Consider the following 24,741-nt stretch of genomic DNA (forward strand, 5'->3'; position numbering starts at 1 on the left):
CTCTCCAGGCCTGGCTGTGTGACTGGGAGCTGAAGAGCTCTCTCTAGGCCCACTGCCATTGCACTGTCTCCCAAGTGAGGTCACTTGTGCACCTGACACAGGCTGAGCTCAGCAATTGTGTCCCTGTTGCTCCAGCCCTGGAAGGGGCCCTGAGGATAGGACAAGGGTCAGAGGCAGCCTCTAGGCTGGACAGCTGCCCACACCGCAGGGTGGGCCCAGCACCCATGCCAGACAAAGAGCCACCAAAGGGAGCCACAGAGTGACACGGGAGAAGAAAACCCCCCAGCTCTGGAAGGTTTGGGTCCCCTCAGCCCCTGCCTCCACAAACGAAAACCATCCCCGGGCCTGACCACCGCTCAGCTCCTGCGCCCTGCTGGCTCTGCGGCCTCGGTGAAGACAGGAAATCCATACCAGGCTGAGGGATGCTTCCAGCGAGGTCAGGCCCACTGGCAGGGGAGGCCAGTGGGGGCAGCGGGGCAGCGGCTCGGCAGCAGACCCTACTGCCTCCCCTCGCCGGCTCCCAGGCTTAAATCAGGCCAAGGTGTCCAGGCCAGCTCCCATCAGGCCTTCTGAGTACACCAAGCTGGGCTATCGCAGGGCCAGGTCCCGCCAGGCTCTGTCCAGCTTTGCCGGGTCTCCAGCACACAAACCCTGAGCCTGGGGCCCAGCTGGAGCCCTGGCAGCCCAGCTCCTCACACATGGGCAGCGGGGATGCAGGTTCCACTCCACATCCCAGGAGCCAGCACAGGGGCCAGGACGCGAGAGCCCTTGCTAACCAGGACGGAGCCACCCAGCAGAGATGGAGCCTCACTCTCCTGCTGCCCCCTGCAGCCTCTTCCCCGTCCCTGACCTGCCCCAGGGGCTGGCGGAGCTTCAAAGGCCCCTGCTGGGGTTCCACTTCACTGCCTCAGGGCACAGCTCTCTCCCGCCCAGGAGCTGTCGCCCTGGATACCACCTGCACCCACAGCAGCTCAGAGAGGCTTCCTCTCAGCCTCCCAGACCCCCGGCCAGGCAGGTGACTAATGGGATCAGCATCCCCTCTCCCCAGGAGACCAGGCAGCCAGCTCTGGGGCATTTATGGATAAATAAATGAATGAATGAACAAAAGAACAAATGCTCCAGGCCTCCCCACAGAGATAGAGCTGCCCCAGGTGACTGCAGGAGGAGGAGCTCCTGGGACCTGAGGATGGGGAGCCCAGTCCACAGGGCCCTGGACCCAGCTTTGTTCACAGTTCCTATCAGCGCCCAGGATCAGCGACAGGACAGCAATGCCCAGTGTGGGCTCGGGTGCCTGAGGCCTGGCACAAATTTCCCTGTTGCACACAGCTGGGCAGGGTGTGCCATATAGTCTGCTGAAGAGGTGGAGGCAGAGGGAGTGGAGGCTCCTGTTGCTGTTTCCCAAGTTGCTCCCATCTGCCCCTGACTGCCTGGCAGGCTGGCCCTTTCTGGTGTGGCACCACCACGTGGCTGGTTCTGGCTGCTGGGGCATGGCACACCTAGGTTTGGGCAAGGCCTGCAGGCTCCCTCTCTCCCTCTGTCTGGGATCCAGCAGCATCTCAGAGGGTGGCTGGGTCATCAAATGACTTAGAACAGGGCCTCACCCACCCACCCTGTGGGGATTTGCCAGGCCTCTGGCCTGGGTGCCCAGACATGTAGCCACTGTCCTCTGGCACTGGCCAGGGTGGCCGCTGTCCCCATTTCTCTCCTCCAAGAGGTGGGTCTGCTGCCCAGCCAACCCCTCCTGCTGCTCCCTCCCTCCTCCAGGTCAGACCCCAAGCCATTCCCCAGGCTGACTAAGGAGGGGTGCAGACTGCCCCCTGTGCCTGCCTGGTGACCAGTGCCCACTATGCACTCCCCCAGGCCAGCCGAGCCTGGCACACATTGGGTGCTTCCTAAATAGCCATGGAGGATATCACAGCCACCCCCATTTTATTCAGGGGTCACCAGCTCCCTGCCCTTAAGGCCAGGCTTTCCCTGAGCCCTAAACCTTATTTGGAGGGAGGCGGGGGCCACGCCTGCAAAGCCATGTTTTCATTAGCAAGAGATGAATAATTAATGCCACAGCGCCTTGAGAACTGTTTTGGTTTTTATTTTAAACATTTTTTTCTATGTATAGAAACAGCACTTCCGTTAGGCACCAAATTTATTTTTTTAATAAACGTGGCAGTTATTTATTCAATCCCTGGTGCTCCCTGGAGCGGCTGGCACGAGGGTGAAGAGAACTTGCCGGGGCTCCAATGGCAGGCTCCACCATGTGCCTGCCCAGCCCCCGCTGTGCATGGCCAGGGTGGAGGCCACAGGGCAGAGGGCAGAGGTTGGTAAGCAAGTCCCGGCCAGAGGCCAGAGCTGCAGTGCAGTTGCACAGTGGCCAAGCCCTGTGACACACTGGGGCCCTGCCTGGGTCCTCAAGCTTCCCAGCCTGGAATGGGGTGATGGTGCTGGGGGCCCCAGGTCTGACCACGCTGCCCAGGTATTCCAGGCAGAGGCTGGGAGCTCCCCTCAGAGAGATGCCAGGAGGCACAGAGAACCCGGCAGGGCCACTTGTCCCAGGAAGGCAGGCTGAGCCAGCCGTGAAGTACAAGGCCAAACTCCGCACCACCCACCAGGCCCACCTCTCTTTGTGCACAGAGCCTGGGACCAGAGCTGAGGCCCAGAGAATTCATGGGCTCCGTAATTCTCCAGGTCGAGAGGCAGTCGGTGTTGATTTCTTGGCTCTTCAAGTCCATCTACAAATCCCATTATTTGGTGCTTTCTCAGAAATTAAGTGGGAAACACTTTTAGTTTTAAATTACAAGTCGAGGAGAGTTTGCACAGCAGAAGACAAACAGTATGTTGACACTCTCCAAGTGCACCTTCCCTGGCCAACTGCCACAGCACATGAGCCCTCTGGCCCATCCACAGCCAGGGGCCAGGGAGTGGACATCCCGGCTCCACGCCCACCTGCCACTGCCCGGCTGCGTCTGCCTGGCTTGGACACAATGCTAAACAAAAGAATTAGGATGTAGACATTTATTTTTGCAAAGAGTCATCATTAATTTTTTAAAGTGTGCAATATTGTTCTCAACAAAACATGAAAAATGAGTTGTCTGTTCCTAATAAATATTTTCTAGATTAAGTATTTGTAATGCTATCAATTATTTATCTCCATATATGGAGTACGCATAACTTGTAATAAAATGTAGAAAGGGTTTTAATTTTTCCACACAATATATGAAATTGAGTTTTTTACTAATACAGGAATAAATTGACTCTAATCCCTTCCTGTCACAGCATAGGGTATTGTTTTAGGTATAAATCTCTTATTTTATAGATGTTTTCCAAAAATTAATCTACGATGTTTAAGGATCGGTGTAAATCTCTGTAACGGGGTGTTCTGGTGGGTTCACATTTATAAGGCGTGTCGTTTGCACATGTCCCCCCCGAATCATCAGCTGCACACGACAAATCACACCAGGGCTCCAAAAACACTTACACGTGCTCATCATTCACAAAATCGATGCTGCTTTGGCTCTAACGAGGTGGTGTATGACCCACGGGTGGGCAGGAGAAGCCGTGTCTAGCCCCACCCTGCAGGCCATGGGTTCCGTGTGGCTCTGGATGGCTCCAGGCTCAGGGCTTGGTCACTGACAGGCAGAGGCACAGCCGGACCCTGGTGCGGCTGAAGAAGCAGGTCTGCCCTGGTTGCACAGCCCAGGGTCTTGGGGAGGGAGGCAGAGCAGGGTCGTTGTGCTGAAACATGAGTAGGGCCTGGGCGAGCCAGCATGTGTCTAGCCAGGGCCATCGAGAGAATGGAAGGTAAGCAAGAGAGCTGAGGCCCAGCCAGCCCTTCCTGCTGTCCCTTCCTCCTCCAGGTCAGTCCCCAACCCATTCCCCAGGCCCGACTGCGGAAGGGTGTGGACTGGCCCCTGTGCCTCCTGGTGACCAGTGTCCACTGTGCACTCTCCCAGGCCAGCCGAGCCTGGCACACACTGGGTGTTCCCTAAATAGCCATGGAGGGTATTGTGGCATGGAGAGCTGTCGATTCCAGAAACCTCCTGGACATAAGCCTGGGAGCTCATCTGCAGAAGCTGCCTGAATCCAGTAGCTATGTCCTGGACACTGGGGATAGGTGCCTGGCGGGGGCGGGGGGGGGGGGCTTTGTCTCAAGGGGATGTGACATCAGGTGGTGACCACCCCAGGCCTGGCTTGACCAAGCCAGGAAGGCTTCCTGGAGGAGGTGGTACAGTGTAGACTGGAGCACCCATTCATGCCACCAACTCACCATGTGACCCCAGTGAATCTGCCCCTGCTTGGGGCCTCAATTTCTCCACCTGGAATCAAAGAACCCATGTTTGAGTCCCCATGAAGTTGTGAATCAATCACAGGGCTAGGCAGAGCACTTTCTTCTCAGAGCCAGCTCAACTGCAAAGTAGGACTGACAGCTCTTCAGGCGGCAGCACCATTGGAATGGCTGAACCCTACTCCTCTCCCCTGGAGACCGACCCTGCTCCAGGCAGCAGGGGAAGGCTCTGACCCAGGCTGGGCCAATCACAATACCGCATTCTCTTGGCCACAGTGATTGGACAGAGGGAGTGTCATGTGACCTGAGCCACGCCATTCAGGTGCTTCCCGGGACTTTTTTAAGCCAAAGCAGGAAGTGGCGCCACTTCCTCCCTGGAAAGGCTTTGGAAGTACAAGCCTGGCCGTAATCCCTGTGATCCCAAGGCCATCCTGGGAGCCCATGGGATGGTCCCCAGCCTCTGCCCCTCCTGGGCTTAGAGGTCCTCAGTTGGCCCCTTGTGCAGCCCACAGCACGGAGCAGGGCTCCAGTCCTGAAACACTTCCCTGGGCTGTGGGGGGCTTGCACCAGAGCCTGGGTGCTCTCAGGCCCATGAGAGGGCATGCTCCTGGAACTAATGTGAATGTTCTAATACCTCAACGTTACCTTTTTTATTGGGTGATGAGGTGGAGGAGGTGCGGATTCCTGGGGCTTGACTTAATCCAAATGCTGGCTGAGATGTCTCTTACAGTCTGCAGTGCTAGGGAGCAGCAAGTATCATTTCATGGCAAATGCTTGATAATTGGAGAACCAGAGATTAAAGTGTGTTTTTGAAAACTGAGAAGCGAGCCCTCAGAATTAAAAGCAGGACATCCACTTTACCACCCACCGCCGCAGAACATAGAAAGCCAAAGCGCCATGCAGCAGAAAGGTATAAAACAGAGGGGTGAAATAGGCCAGTCACAAAAGGACAAATACTGAATGATCCCACTTAGACACACTGTAGTCAAATCCATGGAGACAGAAAGTAGACAGTGGTTGCCAGGGGCTGGGGAGGGTGGGGATTTGTTATTTAATGGATACAGAGTTTCAGTTTGGGAAGATGAAAAAGTTCTGTGGATGGATGGGGGCGATGGCTGCACAACAATGTAAGTGTACCAAATGCCACTGAGCTGCTCACTTAGAAGTGATTCGAGTGGTCAATTTTATATTATGGATATTTTACCATAATTAAAGAAAAAAAGAATATCCCCCCAAAAAATATTAGAAGTCTATATGCCACTAAATTTTTAAAAATTTATAAAAATAGTTGTCTTTGTTTCACCCGAGGTTTACTATGCAGGTTCACATACTGAGTGAACGTCTTGAATATACAATCTTTAACTCAATAAATGGATCGTTTTAGTTAAAAGAAAAAAACAAAACATGAGGGGAAGAAAATGAGTATAAAATGGGACACATAAAACTGGATGACCAAAGCAAGACCGGGCATATGTCGTGCTGTGATGAAAAGGTTTCAAGTCGCCCTTCTAGAAGGAAGGTGCCCTGGGACAGGTCAAAACAATGAAATGCTGTCTACAGCTTCACCGGAGCCGGGAAGGAGCTCCAGGCAGAGCTCCCGGGGAGGGAGGCACGAGGACAAGCATTCACTTACAATGCTGAGTGGCCTCTCCACTGTGGAGCTTGCACTGGGCTCAGGGACACGGCTGCTAATGGGACAGATGGGACATTCTCAGGAAGACAGAGATAGGAGGCAGGAAGCTAGAGCCACACAGGAAAATGCTGATGTCAGAGAGGTCCTGATAGATGGCCCCGCCGGGAGGGGCTGGCTTCTCTCCCAGGGCAAGCAGCCCCCAGACCTACCCGAGAGTCAGGGGCTGTGGACGTGGTGGGGGTGGACTACACCCCCCCTGCAGTCTGGGCACACCCAGGGGTCATGGGCAGCCGGGGGGTCCAAGGAGCCTGGGAGGAACGGCCCCTGCAGTGTGGCATGTCTGGTGGGAGAGGGTTACACATTTTTGGCCCACATTCTTTTACTTTTAAAGTTTCTCCAAACAAAAATTATAATGAAAAGATGAAAGAACCAGAAACCATGTGAAGGCAGGCGAGACAGCAGCCAGGAGAGACCGGGGTCCAGCTGGTGACAGGCAGTAGGGGTTGAGGGGGCATGGGGTTCCCCTGCAGACAGGGAGACTGGGCTGTCACACCTGCTGGGTGCACTACCATCCACCCTGCTGTGGGCCTTCCCGGCAGGAGCAGTATTAACTATGCTTTTTTTCCTCTGTATTTCTGATGCTGTGACATCTTGGGGCCTAGTTACCTAGAGGGAGGTTGGGGGACAAGCAGAGAGGTCGGCTTGACCCAGGCCTGGAGTCACAGAGCAGCATCTGAGGGGCCATGTGGGTCAACTCCTGGAGCAGCACCGAGACCCAAGGCCCAGAGCCTGATGCTGGCCTCGCTGTGGTCATCAGTGCCTCAGGGGCTCTGCCCCTGGGCATTGGCTGGGCACTGTCCTGCTCATCACAGCCAGGCCCACCCACAGATACTTGTGGCATCTGGTCCCTAGCCTCTGCCCCTCCTGGGTTTAGGGGTCCTCAGTTGGCCCCTCGTGCAGCCTGCAGCACTGAGCAGGACGCCAGGCAGTTCCCTATAGGCTGACAAGCCTCCTCAGACACTCCTGCAGCCTGGGCTGTAGGCACCCACTGCACTAGGAGGGAGACTTAGCATGCCCAGGGCACAAGATGGGATTCAAATCCCTGACTCAGATTCCAAATCCCATGCCCTGTGGGCTCCCTGCTTCCTTGGGAGACTCTCCATTTGAATGCTGGAAGGGCCTGAGCCCCAGCGCACCACAGCGCCTGACTCCCCTGGACCCCATCCAGCCTTCCTGTCCCGCCCCACTGTGTATGTGCCTGGGAGTGAGCGTGTGCCCAGGAGTGAGCGTGTGCCCAGGAATGAGTGGTGCGCACATACGTGTGCGTCCATGTGCATATGAGCATGTGTGTGCTCATGTGCATGTGCCCAAATGTATTAATGTCCATTAACTATGGACATTATATGGACATATGATGATATTAACTATGGACATAGTTAATATCATTAACTATGGTAGCTGTCCCTAAAATGGGCATCCAAGAATTCTGCCCCTGTGTCCCCTCATGCCATTACATGATGGGGCTGTGTTCTGAGAAATGCATTGTTTGGTGATTTCGCCATTGTGCAAACATCATAGAGTAACTTAAGCAAGCATAGATGGCAGAGCCCACTACACACCTAGGCTGCTTGGTTTGGCCTTTTGCTCCTAGGCTACACACCTGTGCAGCGTGTTACTCTATTGGACACTGTAGGGGATCGTAACACAGTGGTATTGTGTATCTAAACATAGAAAGGGTATAGTAAAAATACAGTATTCTCATCTTATGGAACCACCGCTATATACGCGGCCCATAGCTGACTGAAATGTCATTATGGTATATGACTGTATTTGGAATATCATGGGAACAATTTTTTTTTTTTTTTTTTGAGACAGAGTCTTGCTCTGTTGTCCAGGATGAAGTGCAGCGGCGCAATCTCGGCTCACTGCAACCTCCGCCTCCCGGGTTCAAGTGATTCTCTTGCCTCAGCCTCCTGAGTAGCTGGGATTACAGGCGCCTGCCACCATGCCCGGCTAATTTTTGTATTTTTAGTAGAGACGGGGTTTCACCATGTTGGCCAGGCTGGTCTCAAACACCTGACCTCAGACGATCCACCTGCCTCAGCCTCCCAAAGTGCTGGGATCACAGGCGTGAGCCACTGCACCCGGCCAGGAACAAATTTTTTAGTGGGCAGGGGCTGATGCAGCCCGCTGGCACTGGGTAAGTCACCCACGCCTAGGCCAGGCTGCAAGAGGACAGGAGCCAGGCAAGGGCCCTGCCACGGCCATCTACAACCTCCAAGACCAAGTTTGGGGCATGCACGCAGAGGAAGCAGTTCCCAGAGGTATGGGTTCTGTCACTGGAGGGAGTGGCCTCCAGGTCTGCAAGCTGATTGATGGAGGAGCTCCTGGCCCAGACCCTGGCCTTCGAGGATGGCAGCACTGTCCCCCAGTGAAGCAGGGTCTCAGGCCACCAGACCAGCTACTCATCTGCTGGACAGTGACACAGGATGGGCAGAAGCCTAGAGGAGTGGAAAGGCATCATGTCCCACTTACTGAGGGAAACTGAGGCTCAGGGGTTGCAGGCCTAGGCCGAGGAGCAAGGACTTGCTGTGTCTGGCCTCAGTGGGGTCTGTGTGACCTCAAAGGGAACCCCTGAATTCTGAGAGCCCCCAGGGCAGGCGTTTTGGAAATGCTGCTCCCCCTAGCGTGGGGATGCTACTGAAGATGGATCTAAGGATGGGACATTGCACCAGACCCTGGCAGGGCCCTCAGCTGGACCACTCCCCTTCCCTCCCCTCCCTGCCCCTGCCATGACCCCCCCAGACAGTCACCCTGTGCAGGGGAAGCACGCCATCTTTGGCTTCACCTCCTTTCCTGCCTTTTCCCACTCACTTGTGGATGAAGAGTGAGGCCCGCCCACATCACCTGGGTCCACCAAGTGGCAGGGTGGCTGCCAGCTAATGGGACCCTCGGTGACAGGAGGAGCATCTGCCCAGGCTGGGGAGGGTCAGAGGAGATCAGGAGCCCTCGCAGGAGGTATCACAGGCAGAGGCCACAACATCAGCCTGCAGGGTCAGGTCGGGGACCAGGGAGGATCGGCTGCCAGAGAGAAACTGAGGCAGAGAGGGCAAAAGAGCCTCAGGTCACACGGCTGCTCTGTGGAGGGGTGGGATTTGCACCAGCTCCCCTGAGGCCTGGTTCCACAGCTGTCAGTGGACTCTCAGGGAGACCTAGACCCGACACTGCACCCTCAGGCCCCAGCCCCGTGTGGTGCCTCTGCAACCACCTCACCTGTGTAAGATCTCAGGGATCCTGCTGTGGCCACCGCCACACTCCTCCTGTCTCAGGAATCAAAGATCGAGGCAATCCTGATTCCAGCTGATGGGATGCCATCTCAGGCCGCCAGCCTTGCGCCCAGGGCCTGGGCCCCATATGCCTCAGTTTACTGTCTCCTTGTCTGGAGTCTGTGGACACGCCCTGGTGGCCAGCCTGCTGGGCAGGGTGGAGGCAGGTCCAGCATCCACCTGCCTCGTCAGGGGCCAGGACCCACCACCAGCCTTGTCCTTGAATCCCACCTTCCCACTTCCTATGGGCTGCCACGCTGGCAGTGACCTCCCCCAGGACTGCGATGCCCTCCAGCAATAATAATGTGATGCGCCAGACAGCACCCTATTCCCTGAAGACGCGGGGCCATGACTGCAGGTAAAATGGAATCCTTCCCCTGCCTCCTATGAGTTGGCCCTTTTCTTTGAAAATTGCCCTGCGTGTGACTTGCTGCCCTTTCTGCCTTTCCTCCAAGTCTCGGGAGTAGGGCTGAGTCCACACTGGTTTACGAGACCTCGAGGAGCTGTTCTGTGCCCTGGGTAGCAAATGTTTCTTTCCAAGAAAATCTTTCTAACAGTCCTCAAGGCACTTCAATGGTTCAGCATCCTGGGAGACCAGCCCCGAGCAAGGTGGGGAAGTGACAGAGGACACCGTGCCTCTGTGCCCAATGCCACCCAAGTCCACAGGTGACACAAATCCACAGCACAGAGTCAGAACACAGGGGGTGACAGCAGAGCCGCCAGGCAGCCGTGCCCCATGCCGGCGTGGGGCTATGGGCAGTCACCTTGGTCAGTCCTCACAGCAGCCCCGTGACAAGGACTTGCAGGTGGGAATCTGAGCAGTGGAAGGAGCAGTGTGGGGCTCAAACCCACCTGGGCTAATGGAGGACACCCCGCCCCCATGGGAGGGTCCCACAGGCAAAGCTCCTGTTCCGGAACCACAGGCCCATCCCACCCAAAGTCGGGAGGTGCTCCAGGTCTCTGGGGAGGGGGTGCCAGGAGATCCAGGCAGAGGTTCAGATTCCCCCAAGGACCAGTGCCTCCCCTGGAGACCCCCCTCGTGGCTCCTGCCTGCCCCAGCCTAGAGCCGGCTCCCTGAGTGACAGCAATTAGGACCACGGCTGGCAGAGCAGCCCACACCCCCAAAGCACCTGACGTGGCAGCAGCTCCCTGGGGGCCGTCGCGCTCCGGCTGTGGCTGAGGCGCTTGGAATCGGTTTCTTTCTGCTGTAAAAATGGAAACATCCCCTATGTGAGAAACAAGCTGGCGAGGAGAACGCTGCTGCCAAATCACACCCGCGGTGGGGCACACGGCGGCCGGGGGCCCCCAGGCCTGCCAGGCAAGAAGGGCTTCGTGCACGGGCATGGGGAACCAGGAACCCGGGGGTGCAGGGGCGAGGTGCAGACCCCCCCCAGCCAGACAACCCTGCTGGAACATAGGCTGGGCCCTCCCTGCCTTGAACCTCTCTTTTCCAAAAACAGCAACGGTACCGGCTGCATCCGGCTTCCCGCACCCGCCCAGAGATGCTGGAATAGCTGTGAGGGAGGTGGGCGAGCTGCACAGTGCAGGGGGGCTATCCGAGTTGGAAAGAGCAGCTCCCCTCACTTGGGGGAAAAACAGCAAGGTTGGGTGTGGGGTCTGTGACAGTGTCTGGGCAGCAGAGAGGGTCCCCAAACACACTGCATGTGCCAGGCCTCCCTGGGGGCCTTCAGAACCACACATGCCAGCCAAGTGCATGCAGGACCTCGGCTGTGGGTCCCCCAGGCGCACCAGGATGGCACGGCCCTCATCATCCCAGCTGGACACCGCAGCCACTGATGAGAGTCACCCTACTTTCCTGGCTGGGACCTTCCTCCCCAGCCCTCCCTGGGCACTGCTCAGCTGCAGGCTCTGCACCTTGGGTCTGAAATCCTCACGTAACTGTAAACCAGCCCGCCACACACCCACAGGCGTGAGGGCATGTGTCGAATGTGTGAAACGCCCCCACCCACTGAGCTGTTCTCATCTTCAGATTTTCAAGGACACAGCACAGCACCCACATCCTGTGGCCAATGGTGGACTTTGGCGGGCGGAGGCCAGGATCCAGGATTGGCAAAGCAGGGGTGGGGGCTAGGGGTGCGGCACCACCTCCGCGTGACTTTCCCCATGAGGCTGCAGGTTATCACGGGGTGAGAGGAGGGCCAGGCTCGCCAGGGCCAGGGATGGTAAGGGGTGTCCTCCAGCCCCGGAGCCCATGCCCAGCTCCCAGGCTGGTAATGATGGATCCATCAACCCCGCGTGTCCAAAGACTGCACTCTGAGAGCCCCGGCCTCCTGGGCTGTCACCGCATATGAGGAGCCAGGGACTGCTAGCCTGAAAACTGCCTCAGGGCCTGGCCAGCCCTTCCAGCCCACTCTGCTATTAAAACGGATTCCTGGGGAGGCAAAGACGTGTGGGTGTAAAACCTGGACTGCCAGTACACTCACACACACATTTCCACACTCAGCCATGTGCACATCCATGGCAGTCAGCACAGCTGACACACACACATGTGCCCACACATACATGCTCATCAAACATGCACTCACACACTCATATGCACATGCACAAACACATAACATGCACATCCACACACACGTGCTCACTCACTTATGTACACACATTTGCATGCTCACCCACATGCCCACACCCACACATGTATGCTGACAGGCTTGTGCTCACACATCTTTCCACACTCACCTGCACACAAGGCACACACCCGGCCACACAAGCACATTTGGTCCATTTTGTCTTTTGTTTCTCACTGAGGCCCTTTGCACAGACCCCTAGCTGATGTTCGAAGGTGGTGTCCTGCCCATGGCTGCCAAATGCCCCTGTCACGTGTTGGGTGGGGGTCGTGGGCCCTTCCTGCACGCCAGCTACACAAAGTCTGCCCCCACCACCCAGGGAAGCCTGGGGCCGGCCGCGTGCCAGGAGCAACTTCAGCAGGACGGGTGCTGGGCTGGCAGCCGGCCGGCACCTCCGCTCAGCTGGCCGCCTACCCGGTGGCTGCGGAGACTGTGCACTGCGGGGCTGGGCCTTCACTGGGACCCCGGGAGGACACGGGGTGGAGCATGCGCCAGGCAGCCACGTGGCAGTGGGAGCCAGGCTGGAGTCCGCTGGTGGAAGACAGGACACAGGCTGGAAAGGCAGGTGCTGGGGGCAGGAGCTCGGGCTGCGGGGAATGGGCACAGAAATAAGACAGCAGGCTGGGGAGAAGGCCCCTCCCCATGTGAAATCATCCCTAAGATTCCAAAGGCCTGGAAAATACCTCACTAGGAGAAGCTTCATGGATCAGGCCAGGCCCAGCACCCAGACAGGCGGGGGCCGAGCAGGGCAGGGCTGGACAGGCTGGGCCAGTACCAGCCGAGGAAGCCCCCTCTCCAAAGCCCCCTCCCGTGCCCCTCTGGCCCTGGGCTAGCAAGTCTGAGCATCTGGGGTCAAGGCGGATCGCTGGGGCCCGGGCACCAGGAGTGAGACAGAGGGGCAGCGCTGTGTGGGCCTCCCCAGGGACAGAGCATGGAGTGGGAGCTGCGCATGGAGCCCCTACTTGGGCAGCTCTGAAGGCCTCCAGGCCACCAAGGCAGCCAGCACAGTGGTCCTGGCAGGAGGGTGACAGGGCGGCACATTCCGGCCACAGCCCACCTCTCCTCCCAGGAGGCCTGGGGAGGCGCAGGAAGAGCCCTGTGGGGGCGGAGATGGGAGCTCAGGCCATCTTTGGAGAGAGGCTGTTAAGAGAAGGGAACAAGATGGGGCTGCAGGCCATTCCCTCCCCATGACAATGAGAGAGCTGCAGCCACAGTCCATGCGGCCCCCTGTGCCTTCAGCATCCAGCCTGCTGAGACATTGAGGGTGATGGCAGCTGAGGGTTCATCGGGGCCAGGCCCTGTCCCAGGAGGCATGGACTTGCTGGAGCTCAGCTGGTCAACTTCCAGGAGGCTCTGACCACTACAAAGGCCCAGCCATGAGGGTCTCCTCCTCAGCCAGGGGCACCCAACCCCTTGGGAAAAGAAGGGCTAGGCAGCTCCCATACCCTCCCTACCCCAGGACGAGCCTGTAGAGAAGAGCAGCTGTGTTTTCAGCTAGAGCCACGGGCACGAGGGGTCCAGGGAAAGGGCTGTCCGTACAAGCCACCTGCAGTGCCCACGGCCCAGCCTAAGGCAGCTCACTCCCACCCCAGCCCCCGCCCAGGCCTGAGCCCACCGGCTGTTGGCCAGGCCCGAATGGCCGAGATCGATGAGTGCCCAGCACACGAGCCTTGTTTACCAGGCCGTACTCTGTCTGCTCAGCATCCGGGCCTCCCACTGAAGCCCTCCCACACCCTCACATCCTTCCCTACACCCTGTGCCCTGAACCTGCCATGCACAGCCCTGGCCACCCCAGCGCATGGGGTCCAGTCTGAAGCGGTTGCCAATGAGGGCTGCCCTGTCCCCAGGCTGAAGCCCAGGCCCACACCACAGCTGAGGTGAGCGGGATCTTCCACCAGGAAGCCCCAGCCTTCCAGAAGGGAGGTCTTGGAGCTCCAGGACAGCACCCCAGGACTGCCAGCACTCATAAAGCAGCAAGGGGGAGAAGCTCGCTGGGTTCCCAAGGGCTGCGGGAGGGTGAAGAGGTGACCCAGTTGTAGGGCAGGGGAAGTTTGGCTAGCATGGCCACCTCAGGTCCTGCAGGCCGCCCTCATCACCTGGGGAACCCAGGTCCCCGAGTGTGGGCCAAGGGGCAAGGGCGATGGTGCTCATCGTGATGGTCCCAGGTGCTCACTGCTGCAGGGACAGAGGAAGTGAGCCTGGACATGGGACTCAGCCAGCTGGGGTCCTCATGGCAGTGTGAGGCAGCCTGGGGGCCAGGCCTGTCCAACTCCTGGTTGTCAGGGGACGTCAGGGCCTAACGGGCTGTGGGGAGAGCCTGGCCTGGGGCTGGGGATGGCAGAGCTCTGAGTGTAGGAGCTGCTGCCCAATCCAGCAAGCTGGACCGTGGACAACAGGCGGAGGTCCCTACAGGGAGCGTGGCAGGAAGGGGTGTGCAGACAGGTGCACCCCCGCAGGGAGTGTGGCAGGAAGGGGTATGCAGACAGGTGCTCCCCTGGAGGGAGCGTGGCAGGAAGGGGTGTGCAGACAGGTGCTCCCCTGCAGCTAAGCCTGACTTCCCCGCTTGCCCTGGAGCCTGGCAGGGCTCTGGAGACCAGGAGCCACCACACAGTCCTAGGCCACTTCTACTTTGGGGGAGTAAGTGAAGTTTAGAGCTCTTCACACCAGTCCGTGGCACAGTCAGGGCAGGGTGGGGCCCACGCTGCCAACCCTGGCTGCAGACACCCAGAGCTCAGAGCCAGGAGTGGCTGGGGCTTGGGGTCTTGAGTGTAAAGATGCGGCTGGCCTGGCAGGGCCTCAGCTGGTGCCTGGCACTGTCCCAGGCCCTGGCCTAGGTGCTCGGTGGACTGTTCCTTCCTAGTGCCAGGTCCACTTGCAGCTCCTGGGAGCTGCCCCGGGAGCTCAGCCCTGGGTGCCCCTGGCTCTCCCAGCTCAGTGTTTCGCTATGATCAACCAGGGTATCGCCAGGAAGGGTCAGGGCTGCCACCTCCCTGGGCCACCTGGACCGAAAGCTGGGAGAGGCTGCCACAGACCACCTGGGTAGGTGGTCCACAGGGGCCCTGTCTCACCCTGGGCCAGGTCTACAGCCTGTGTTTAGTCTGGGGTGGGGTGGGATGGGGGGCTTTGCTGCTTCACTGCACCCCACATGAGTCCTGTTGGGAGGGCTGCCATATGCAGGGAGACGCAGAGGCACAGGTACACATTGCTCCACCAGCCAGACCCAGAGCTTCCTAGCGGGGACCAGTCTGGAGCTTGAAATCCCAGCCATCACTCAAGGGGTTTCACTTGTGCCAACACCTTTCTTTTGGAGGGGGGTGTTGGGGGTGTCCAGTGACAGGATTAATCCCCACAGTCCATGAGGCCAGTGATGTCATGGGGCTCCTGGGGCCCATGACACTGAGACCAGGTCCAGCACGGATTTGCCTGCCCTTCCTTCAGTGCCTTCTAACACCACCCAGCCACCACAGCCAGGCTGGAAGGACACCACACCCCAGCCACTCAGGAGCCACTTTGGACAGCCCAACCTAGGGACTTAAGTCCCAGTGGGACATGCCCACCCAGGCTGCCTCAGCTGCCCACGGGGCCTCCAACCACAGCCACAGGCTCCACAGGTATGACCACCCTGCCCAACTCAGCCTGCTTGGGCCATCCAGTTGGCCGCAGAGCAGAAGGATGGCGATCAAACCACAGAACAGAGTATGCGGACAGGTGGGCGGGGCACTGCACAGTGGAGGGTGGACCTGGAGGGTGCCTGGGAATCCGCACACACCAAGGCTGGACCTCACAAGAGGAGGGGCGGGCATGCTCCATTCTGAAGTCTGAATAGTCCTTGGCCAGCCTGTGGCTGCTCTCGCCTTTCCTTTGCTGCAGTGTGTGCCAAACACATGAACGAATGAGCAAATGAGTGCATCAGTCCCTGCCACCAGCCCCCACAGGGTTACATCAAGGCCACCGAGGCTCAGCCAGGACAGGACTGGCCAGTGTCACACAATCGGTGGGGGGAGGGCATCACACCCAGACTTCTGCACACAGGGCCTCTTTACCAGAGGCTGGGCTGGAGCTCGACCCCAGGGCCACCTGGCTCACCTCATCTGTCCCCATAGCCACCTTTCAGTCCCCACCATGGCCACCACCCCCTTGTCCCCCACCTCTGTCCCCACAGCCACCCTGCCCACGGAGTTGATCGCTTGATTAAGCGCAGCATTTAAGTGCCCAGGGAGAAAAATCAATTCGCTTGGTTCCACTTTAATCCATCAGTTCCATTTCTGATAAATGTCCCAGTGCTGGAGTCACCATGTAGCCGCAGTGCCCTGCAGAGGTTAGCTGCTAGATCAGGGCAGCCAGGGCAAGCATCTGGTGGGCTGGAGCAAGCCTGGACCCTCAACTTGCCGTGACTCCCCACCCCCTTCCCAGCACTTTGCATGGTGGTAAGTGTGGGTACAGAGGTCAGAGCCCAGCTCTGGCCCCACCTGCCAGGGCCTGGATGAGCCCAGCTCCCAAGCTGTGAGCTGGTGACATTGTGGGGCTGGGATTAAATGGGATCTGCGGCTGCCAGGCTGGGCTTCTCAGGAAAGAGCTGGCACTGGAGGACGAGTGGATTAGACGCGAGGTCAATATTTGTGGAATTGAATTAAATCTGTCACTTGGGGCGTGTATGTTCCAGGTAATTTTGCAGTTTCTGCCTCTGGCAGGAAAACCCAACACGATGATAGCCCCTTGCAGGCCACAGTCAGCCCGGCCCCAGGAGAGAGACCCGTGGAGCCCTATGTCTCAGCAGGTAAGGTAGGGGGACGGGGCAGGGGCAGGGAGGTCCCCGAGTGCTGGCCAGGGGAGGAATCTGCAGTGGTTGCCGGCTAAGGAGGGTCTGCCCTGGCCCCTGGGGCATAGAGGCCCCACAGCCAGGCCCCACCCGCAGCTCCTGGGACCTGCTGGCCTTTTAGGAGATGGGGGATGCTGGGCCTGACCTCTCTGCAGCTGGTGTCACTGCAGGGCCACAGTGCACTGTGCTGGTTGTTGTCCAGGGTGGGCAGATAGAGGGATGTGGACGGTGGGGGCCAGGGAAAGAGCAGAAGGGAACACTGGGCCACCCTGGAGAAGCCAGGTCATGGCTGGCCCAGCGGGAAGGGGCTCTCTGCCTCTATGGCCAGCATTCCCAGCTGAGTCCCCAACTCTGCAGCCAGGAAGCCCCATAGTGTGAAGGATGGGGACCTCGTGATGCCCTGGCCCTGAGCCCACCAGGTGACCCCAGGGCCCCACCCTGCCTGGCTCTTTCTGCATGGGTCTGGGGTGATGGGGGCTCATCTGAGGCCCAGTGCTGCCCACCTCCAATCCCCAAATCCCAAATTGGATTAGTTATGTTTAGAAAGCAGCAAAGCTGCTATATTTGAGCAAAGGCTCAGCAGATTACCCTGGGCCAAGAGGGTGTCTGCCTGTGTGAGGGGGATCTGAGGAGGAAAAACTACACTAAACAAGTGTTCATTGAAAAGAAACTTGGGGGATGATCTGAGTCAGCCGGGCCCTCCACCTGCCCCATAACACCTTCTCCAGCATGGGCTCCTGCTGCTGCTGGGACAACCAAGCAGGAGTGGATGGGGTCAGGCCACAGGCCGCTGGGCCCAAGGCCAGGAAGGGGCGCCCAGGACTGCCCATGGGAGAAGGGTGTGGTGCCGACACGAGGTCACCTGGAGTCCCTGGGACTGGCCCTCCACCTCGTGACTCAGTCTCCACCCTGTGGCCCTCTCAGAAGCCCAGGGCCCAGCATGCAGGAAGCTCCATGAGTGCTCATCATCACACTCACTCAAGAGGCTGAGAACGCCTTGGAGGCCTGGGGCCTGCTGGTCAGACCCTGTCCTGGGTCCTGAACACAGGCTGGGCCTGGAAGGGACAGTGAGGGGGGCCGGAGCCCATGCCTGCTTAGTGCAGTAAGCCCAGGCACCTGGTGGGTGGGCCCTGCAGCCAGGGAGGCCCCTGCACCCCACCCTTCCCAGCCCTGCCCTGGGTACCGTGTGCCACATCACAGAGCCCACCCACGGGGCCCTCCCAACTGCAGCCAGGAGGGAGGATGGAGAACTTTTATTTCAGAAGAGTGCAAATAAATAAATCTGTCCTTCCCCCACCATAAAGAGCCTGGCTGGCTTCAGGAGGGAAGGCAGAATTTTTAGCCTCTCCTTTCCTCAAGGCACAGCAGGCCAAGCCTGTGTCACTCATGACTCCTTTTACAAGTAAAGAATCCAGCTCTGGGCAGTCAGGTCTGCCCAGTGGAGGTGTTTGCCCTGGGGTGCCGGCTCACCTATCCGTAGGACCTGGCTCCTAGGGGTCCAGCCGGTCCCTGGCCTCCTGTTGATACGGAAAGGAAGTGCCGAGAAGGGAAAAGTGTGGTCCCTTTAAATGATAAAGAAGGAGGGACAGGAAGTGCTGTGTAGGGAAGGGTGTGGTCCCTGCCTAGGGCTCCACCCCCACGAACCTAGGTGAGGACAGGCATTTCCTGCCCAAATGTTGCATTTCCAAGACCACCCTGGCCTGCTATGCCTCCATCCTATGCCTATAAAAACCCAAGACCCTAGCAAGGCAGAGACAGAAGCCGCTGGGTGGCGAGAGGAACACACTGGTGGAGGAAGACAAGCTGCTGGACATCCCGAGAATGTTGCCCGACTCCAGGGGAAAACCATCTCCCTTCTGGCTCCCCCATCTGCTGAGAGCTACTTCCACTCAATAAAACCTTGCACTCATTCTCCAAGCCCACGTGTGATCCAATTTTTCGGTACACCAAGGCAAGAAACCCTGGGATACAGAAATCCCTCTGTCCTTGTTATAAGGCAGGGGTCTAATTGAGCTGACTCTCACCAGCCACCTACAGGCCGCTAGACTAAAAGACCACCCGGTAACACACGCCCACTGGGGTTTCAAGAGCTGTAAACATTCACCCCCAGACACGGCCGTGGGGTCAGAGCCCCACAGCCTGCCCGTCTGTATGCTCCCCTAGAGGTGTGAGCAGCGGGGCACTGATGAAGCGAGCCACTCCCCCACTGCATGCCCTGCACCCTGCGGGGGGAACCAGGGAACCCTTCCTGTTTCACCGTTTCACTGGGTAGAGATCTCCTGGCTGGGGGCAGAATGTTGGGAAGAGGCCAGATGTGCCCAGCAGGTGGGGGATTCTCCTGGGGGGAGGCTGAGGCTGTTAGGAAAGGAGGGGCTGAGGGGGCACCACAGCCCTCCCCCCTCCGCACCACACCCCACTTTAAACCCTTGTCCTGCACTCCTCTCCTGGGGCTAAGGAGGCTGAGAGTAGAGCTCAGAGGCCCATGCCCAGCACACAGGAGGCAGTGGGGGCTGTGGACGGGGCCAACGAGCCATGGGGTTGCTGGGCTGAAGCACCGGTGATGACAGGCGTGTGAGAGGGAAGTGGGGGTGAGCCAGCCCTGTGGGCCTCTAGGCCCAGCTTCTGGGGATCCCAGCCCCCTGGAATGACCCAGGGCAGGAGCCTCTGACACTCGACCCAAATGCCTGTGACCCTGTCCTGAGTGGGGGGTCCTCCATCTGGCCGTGACCGCCCTGGAGTGGCTTCTCAGCATTTTGTGATCAGCACTCTCAGCCCCTCTGCCTTGTGCCCTGTCATTTTCAGCAGATCCTGAGCCAGAGAAGGCCATCAATTATTCAGCTCCTGCGTCTCGGCCTCCTCCGTTAGTACCTCGTAAAGCCGGGAAGATAAATCTCTCCGCTTGCTCCATGGCGCCGACAGGGAGCAGGGCGGCACCAGGACTGTGACAGGCCCCGGCTGGGCCCCGGTTTCCCGAGCCAGCACAGGCGGCCTGCAAGGCTTCTCTGCTATTAAATCCATAATTCAGCGGCAACACAGCTGGATCCTGGCACACAGGGTCCCTGTGATGAGGAGGGGCTGCCCCTGCCAGAATGCACCAGACAGAGGCTGCCACCAGGGAGAGTTACAAGGACCACTTCTGCGGACCTGGCAGGTCCCAGGGCCCCCTTTAAAACTGTGCCTGGGGAGAGTCCCTGGTGCTGCTCCGGAGGATCATGGAGCCCGACTCTGCTCACAGGGGAGAACACACGGCTTCTGCGGAGCAAGACAGCTGAGGAGCATGCCAGGCAAGCGAAGGGCATGGAGGGTGGGGGGAGCACAGTGCGGTCTGCATGCCCTCAGCCACGCCCAGGGTGACCCTGGAGGCCGGCATGGAAGACCCTGGAAGCGTCCTTGGCCACCCCTGGTGGAAGAGACAGCTCCAGCCTCACCTTTCTAGGACAGCGCCATCTGCCACCGAGGCAGCTCCAGAGAGTGGGACGGCTGTGAGAGGCAGGACCTGTCCAGGCTGCCCTGATGGGCACTCACAGCCCCCTTCATCCTCAGCGAGGCACTTGTCCCAGTGAAAACTGAGCAGTTGGACAATCTGATGTCTTGGAGGGTCCAGGTCAGCCCCCCACCCCGATGCCCAACCCTGCATAACCAGGGAAGCGTTTGTTGAATGGCTGAGTCCCACCCCTGCTCCAACCTTGGCAGGCCTTGGAGTGTCCCCGGCAGGAAGTGGAGGGTGAACACAGGGGGACAAAGTAACAGGGCAACAGAGCTGGGGTGGGGCCAGGCTGGGCAGACTGGGGAATGAGACCCACTCAGAACACTGCCCTCGGCAGAGCCACCCACCCCTACCCTTGCAAACCTTCTGCCCCAGGGCCCACTCTAAACCCACCAGAGCTGTGGCAGGACAGGGTGACTCCAGGCCGGGCCAGGAGGCTCCGGCTGACTCCGCCCCCTTCTCCTTCCCCTCCCCACTTCCCATTCCACAGGCCTCCACAGGGCAGGGGCCGTGACAGAGGTGACAGAAGTTCAGAGAGGTCACTGAGTCCCTGCAATTAGCAGTAATGAGTTGACACAGGCGGGTGTCGGCCACAGGTCAAGTGCTAATGGAGGCTGATAATTAACTCAACCTGCTGGGAAGCCGTGCAGCCCCTCCTCCCTCTGATCATTAACCCTCAGGATGTCGAACAGCCCTGCCCCAGGGCTAATGGGGTCACATTCCAACCATAATGACCTGGCTGCTGCACCGGAAACACTGGGCTGGTGCCGGGAACACCCCCATCCCAGGCTGGAGACCTCCCCCAGCCCCTCCAGATGAGGGTCCTGCCCTGCTCACTGGCTCCTGCCCCAACTCTGCCCCTGGGGCCTTCCTGACTCGACATCTTGCACTTCCCAGGGACAGTACGCCCAGCAGCCTGTCCCAGCCTATGTCTCAGCAGACCAGGCTCTGCGAGACACCCCCTCCAGCCTCCACCTCCCAGCACTGCCTCCAGAACAGAGGCCATTTGGACTCGTGGCTTGCTGTCCTCTGCTCTGCATCTCAGGCCGCTCCCAGCCCATGTCCAGTTTTGGGTGCTAGCCACAGTGCTACACTGGCCATCTGGTACCTGCTTCTGCCGCAGCTTCAGGGCCCTTCTGGGGCCAGCCAGCCCTGGACAAAGCAGACCCAACCCCTCCCTCCCTCTAGGCCTTGACTTCTGTTCCTGTGGCCAGCTGTGGTAGCTGAGCCAGCATCAACCCAAACAGGGAAGCAAGAAACTCTGTAGCTGCTTCTGTGCCTCTTTCTTCCTGGGGACAAGCCAAGCCTGTGTCTCCATCTCACTCGATCGTCGGGTCTGTGCCCAAGGGCAGGGCCATCATGCTCCATCCATGGGCTGGCCTTGTCTTAGAGGCCGAGGGGCCTGGTCCCCATCCGTGCCTGGCTTGCAGTGTCCCAGGAATATTCCCTTGCCCATCTCAGGACAGGAGCTCACTCTGAGGGCCTGGCCTTCTTTGGGAACTACCCCCTCTGGCAGCTGGGGGTGAGCATGCTGGGTCTCAGTGAGCACATCTCTCAGGTCCCTGACCCCTGGGCACCCCCATAGGCTTCTTGTATTGCCGGGGGGCAGGAATGGGCCTCTCCTGCATGCTGCCCCCACATGGTAGGGCCCAGACCTCTGTCTCCCCTGCAGTCCCACAGCCCCTGCCAAGGGCATCTGCGACTGGAAACTCCACCGCGGTGATCCTGAGCTGCCGGGAAGATGGGTTTCGATGGTACCACTGCTCAGAGGGCAAGGGGCACCAGTGCCGGCCACCACATCAGGCACCATCTGCTGGTGCAGGAGGCCGGTGAGGGAGCCGAGGGGACGCTCAGTTCAGAACGTCCTCTGCCCTGTGGCAGCGAGATTGTTGCGGCTTCACAGCGAGCAAATGCACGTTCCATGGGCTTAATTCTATCAATCCCCAAAGACCTGATTGACCCTGCGTGCGGGGTATCGCGCTTCAGTGCACACGGGAGGCCTTAAGCAGCGAGGTCCACACAGACCCCAGGAGTGGCCAGGAACTCTGTAGGGGCTGTGGCACTCAGGCCAGAGGCTGGGAATTCAGAGCCTTATGACCAAGGGGCCCAGGAAGTCCTTGAGAAGAATCACCTCTGAAACATTCTGGGAGCGCCTCCCAGGCAGCCGGCACTACACAGGACACCTACACGCGTTTCCTTGCTAACTGACCATCCCATTGTACAGGTGACAAAACTGAGGTTCTGAGATGGGCAGAGGCTCAGCCCTCATCTCACATGAGTGGCAGAGCTGGGATTCCTACCCAGGACCATCCAGGTTAGAGCCCACCCAGCTGTCTCCAGTAGGTGCAGACACAGGAGGGGCTGAGAAGCTGGCAGACAGGCTGGGGCACCCAGCCCCCTCCCTGGTGGTTGCTGTCCTCTCCCCACGGGCCATGGCGAAGCTCTCAAAAGCAAACGCTGGGCCGTGCCCCAGCCCCTGGGTCTTCAGCAGTTGTTCCCGTCTCTCAAAAACTAGTTCTCACCTCCAGTGATCAGCAGCTGGGACCACAAAGGTTTCATCCCATTTGGGTCACCAAGCAGGCTGTGGCTCTCTGGGCACAGGAGGGAGGTCAGCTGTCAGCCAGTCCCATCCAGCCCCTGCCCAGGTGTATGGCCTCCTCCCCTCCGTCTGCTACCTCACCCCTGCTCCTGGTGCTGGAGCACGCGACCCAGCGCCAAAATGTGCCTCCCCCGAAAAGCCACCCCTTACACCTGCCCACCGTCATCAGTCATAGCTGCAAGAGTTTTCCAGTGTCCCCAGCTCACCCTGCAACTCTCTCCCCCAGCCCCCCAGCAGACCCCCATCCACCCCCAGTCCTTAGCCCTGACTTGAATTTCTGCGTTCTGTACTTTGCACATCTGTGCCACCAAGTCACTGAGGCCAGGGGCAGGTCTTAGCTGCAGCCTTGAGGATATTGAGAAAAGTTTAAGCAGGAAGGGAGGAAGGAAGAGAGGGAGGGAGGGAAGAAGGAAGGAAGGAAGGAAGGAAGGAAGGAAGGGCAGGGAGGGAGAGAGGGAGGGACACAGGGTGTCCTCTTATTTTTTACTTTTTCTTTTTTTTTTTGAGACAGAGTCTCACTCTGTTGCCCAGGCTGGAGTGCAATGGCGCGATCTCGGCTCCCTGCAATCTCCACCTCCCGGGTTCAAGCAATTCTCCTACCTCAGCCTCTTGAGTAGCTGGGATCACAGGCACACACCACCATGCCTGGCTAATTTTTGTATTTTTAGTAGAGACGGGGTTTCGCCATGTTGGCCAGGCTGATCTCCAACTCCTGACCTCAAGTGATCAGCCTGCCTCGGGCTCCTAAAGTGCTGGGATTACAGGCGTGAGCCACCGCACCCGGCCATAGGGCATCCTCTTAATTAGAGTGTGAGGCCTGCGGATGTGGGCTGGGGAATAAGTTGATGCTGACAGAAAATAACTTAAACCATTGAAAGGAACAGGAAGTAAACAGAAGCAAATATTTACCGAATCCCTGGTGAGAAGGAACTTTCCAAGAATAAAGGGAAGGATGAGTTCACTTTGACTGTGTGGAAGCTAAATTCTCAGGCGGCTCAAAGGAAAACATCAAGCTAAAAGACAAGCAATGAGGCAATGACACTAACATGACAAAAAATTAATAGCATTAACACGGCGGGAACTTATCTGAAGCAGCAACACCAAGGGCAGTGTGAGCGAACTGCAGACAAGGCAACCCGGACGCCGTGGGACGTGCCACAGAGCAAGCTGCCCTGTCCCCACTCTGCCTACATGTGAGACCCACCAGACTCACAGTGAACACATCCCAGCCCCTCCGGCCGGGCACCACGGAAGGCCCTCCCTCCTCCACCAAAGGCAGGGATCACACGGCCAGGTTTTTGTCATCAGACAAGGGGTGTCCCAAGTCGTGAGATGCTTAACCCATGAATGCCCCCTCTTGGAGTCTATGCTAATTAAACACTCAGAGGGGCGGACCTCATTCTGCCGGCTCAGATAATGACCACAGTATATTTGTAACTGCAAAAAGGTGGAAACAGCTACGCTATCCAACAGTAGGGAAATGTTTAAGTGGGGAAATGCTGGGAGAGTAACACCATGGACCAGCCCTGAAGAGACATCTGTGGTGAGTGAAATGCATGCCATACAAGCCCAGAGAGACTGTGAACTTGGAAGAAAGAATAGGTGCACACAATAAGACTGGGAGGAAGTGAACAAACTACCATCGGCCATGAGGTTCTCCTTTACTTACAATAAGTATATGCAACACAGACATGAGAAAGGCATTCCTGGAGTGTGAAGCCCAGGGCAAGAGGATGCAGGGTGTCCTGAGCAAGCAATAATGCCAGCACCTTCTGCAAGGTGAGATAAGTCACCTTGGCTCTCTCAGGCTCCAGTCATCTCTGCGTCTATAAGGACAGCCCTGTCCCTGGACAAGGGGCAGCTTTGAGGGAAAGGATAGAAGGCCAGATGGGCAGGTGGATGGAGGGTGAATGAATGAGTGAACAGACACACAAGTATATGGGCAGATAGGTGGGTGAATGGACAGGTGGGTGGATGGATAGTGAGTAGGTGAAAATGGATGGGTGAGTAGAT

General features: G+C 58.3%; 1 long non-coding RNA gene across 2 annotated transcripts; it reads left to right on the forward strand.

The window, feature by feature from the left end:
- The first annotated feature begins 16,062 nt into the window (after window positions 1–16,062).
- Window positions 16,063–19,746, forward strand: LOC129022883 (uncharacterized). Of its 2 annotated transcripts, none has more exons than XR_008496588.2 (3): window positions 16,063–16,250; window positions 16,487–16,600; window positions 19,445–19,746. It is a non-coding gene; the product is annotated as an uncharacterized LOC129022883 (long non-coding RNA). The 2 variants fall into 2 exon arrangements; XR_010125965.1 differs by having other exon boundaries at window positions 19,448–19,746.
- Window positions 19,747–24,741: the final 4,995 nt, after the last annotated feature.

Source organism: Pongo pygmaeus, chromosome 23 (genome assembly GCF_028885625.2).
Source record: "Pongo pygmaeus isolate AG05252 chromosome 23, NHGRI_mPonPyg2-v2.0_pri, whole genome shotgun sequence".
NCBI classification, from domain to species: domain Eukaryota; kingdom Metazoa; phylum Chordata; class Mammalia; order Primates; family Hominidae; genus Pongo; species Pongo pygmaeus.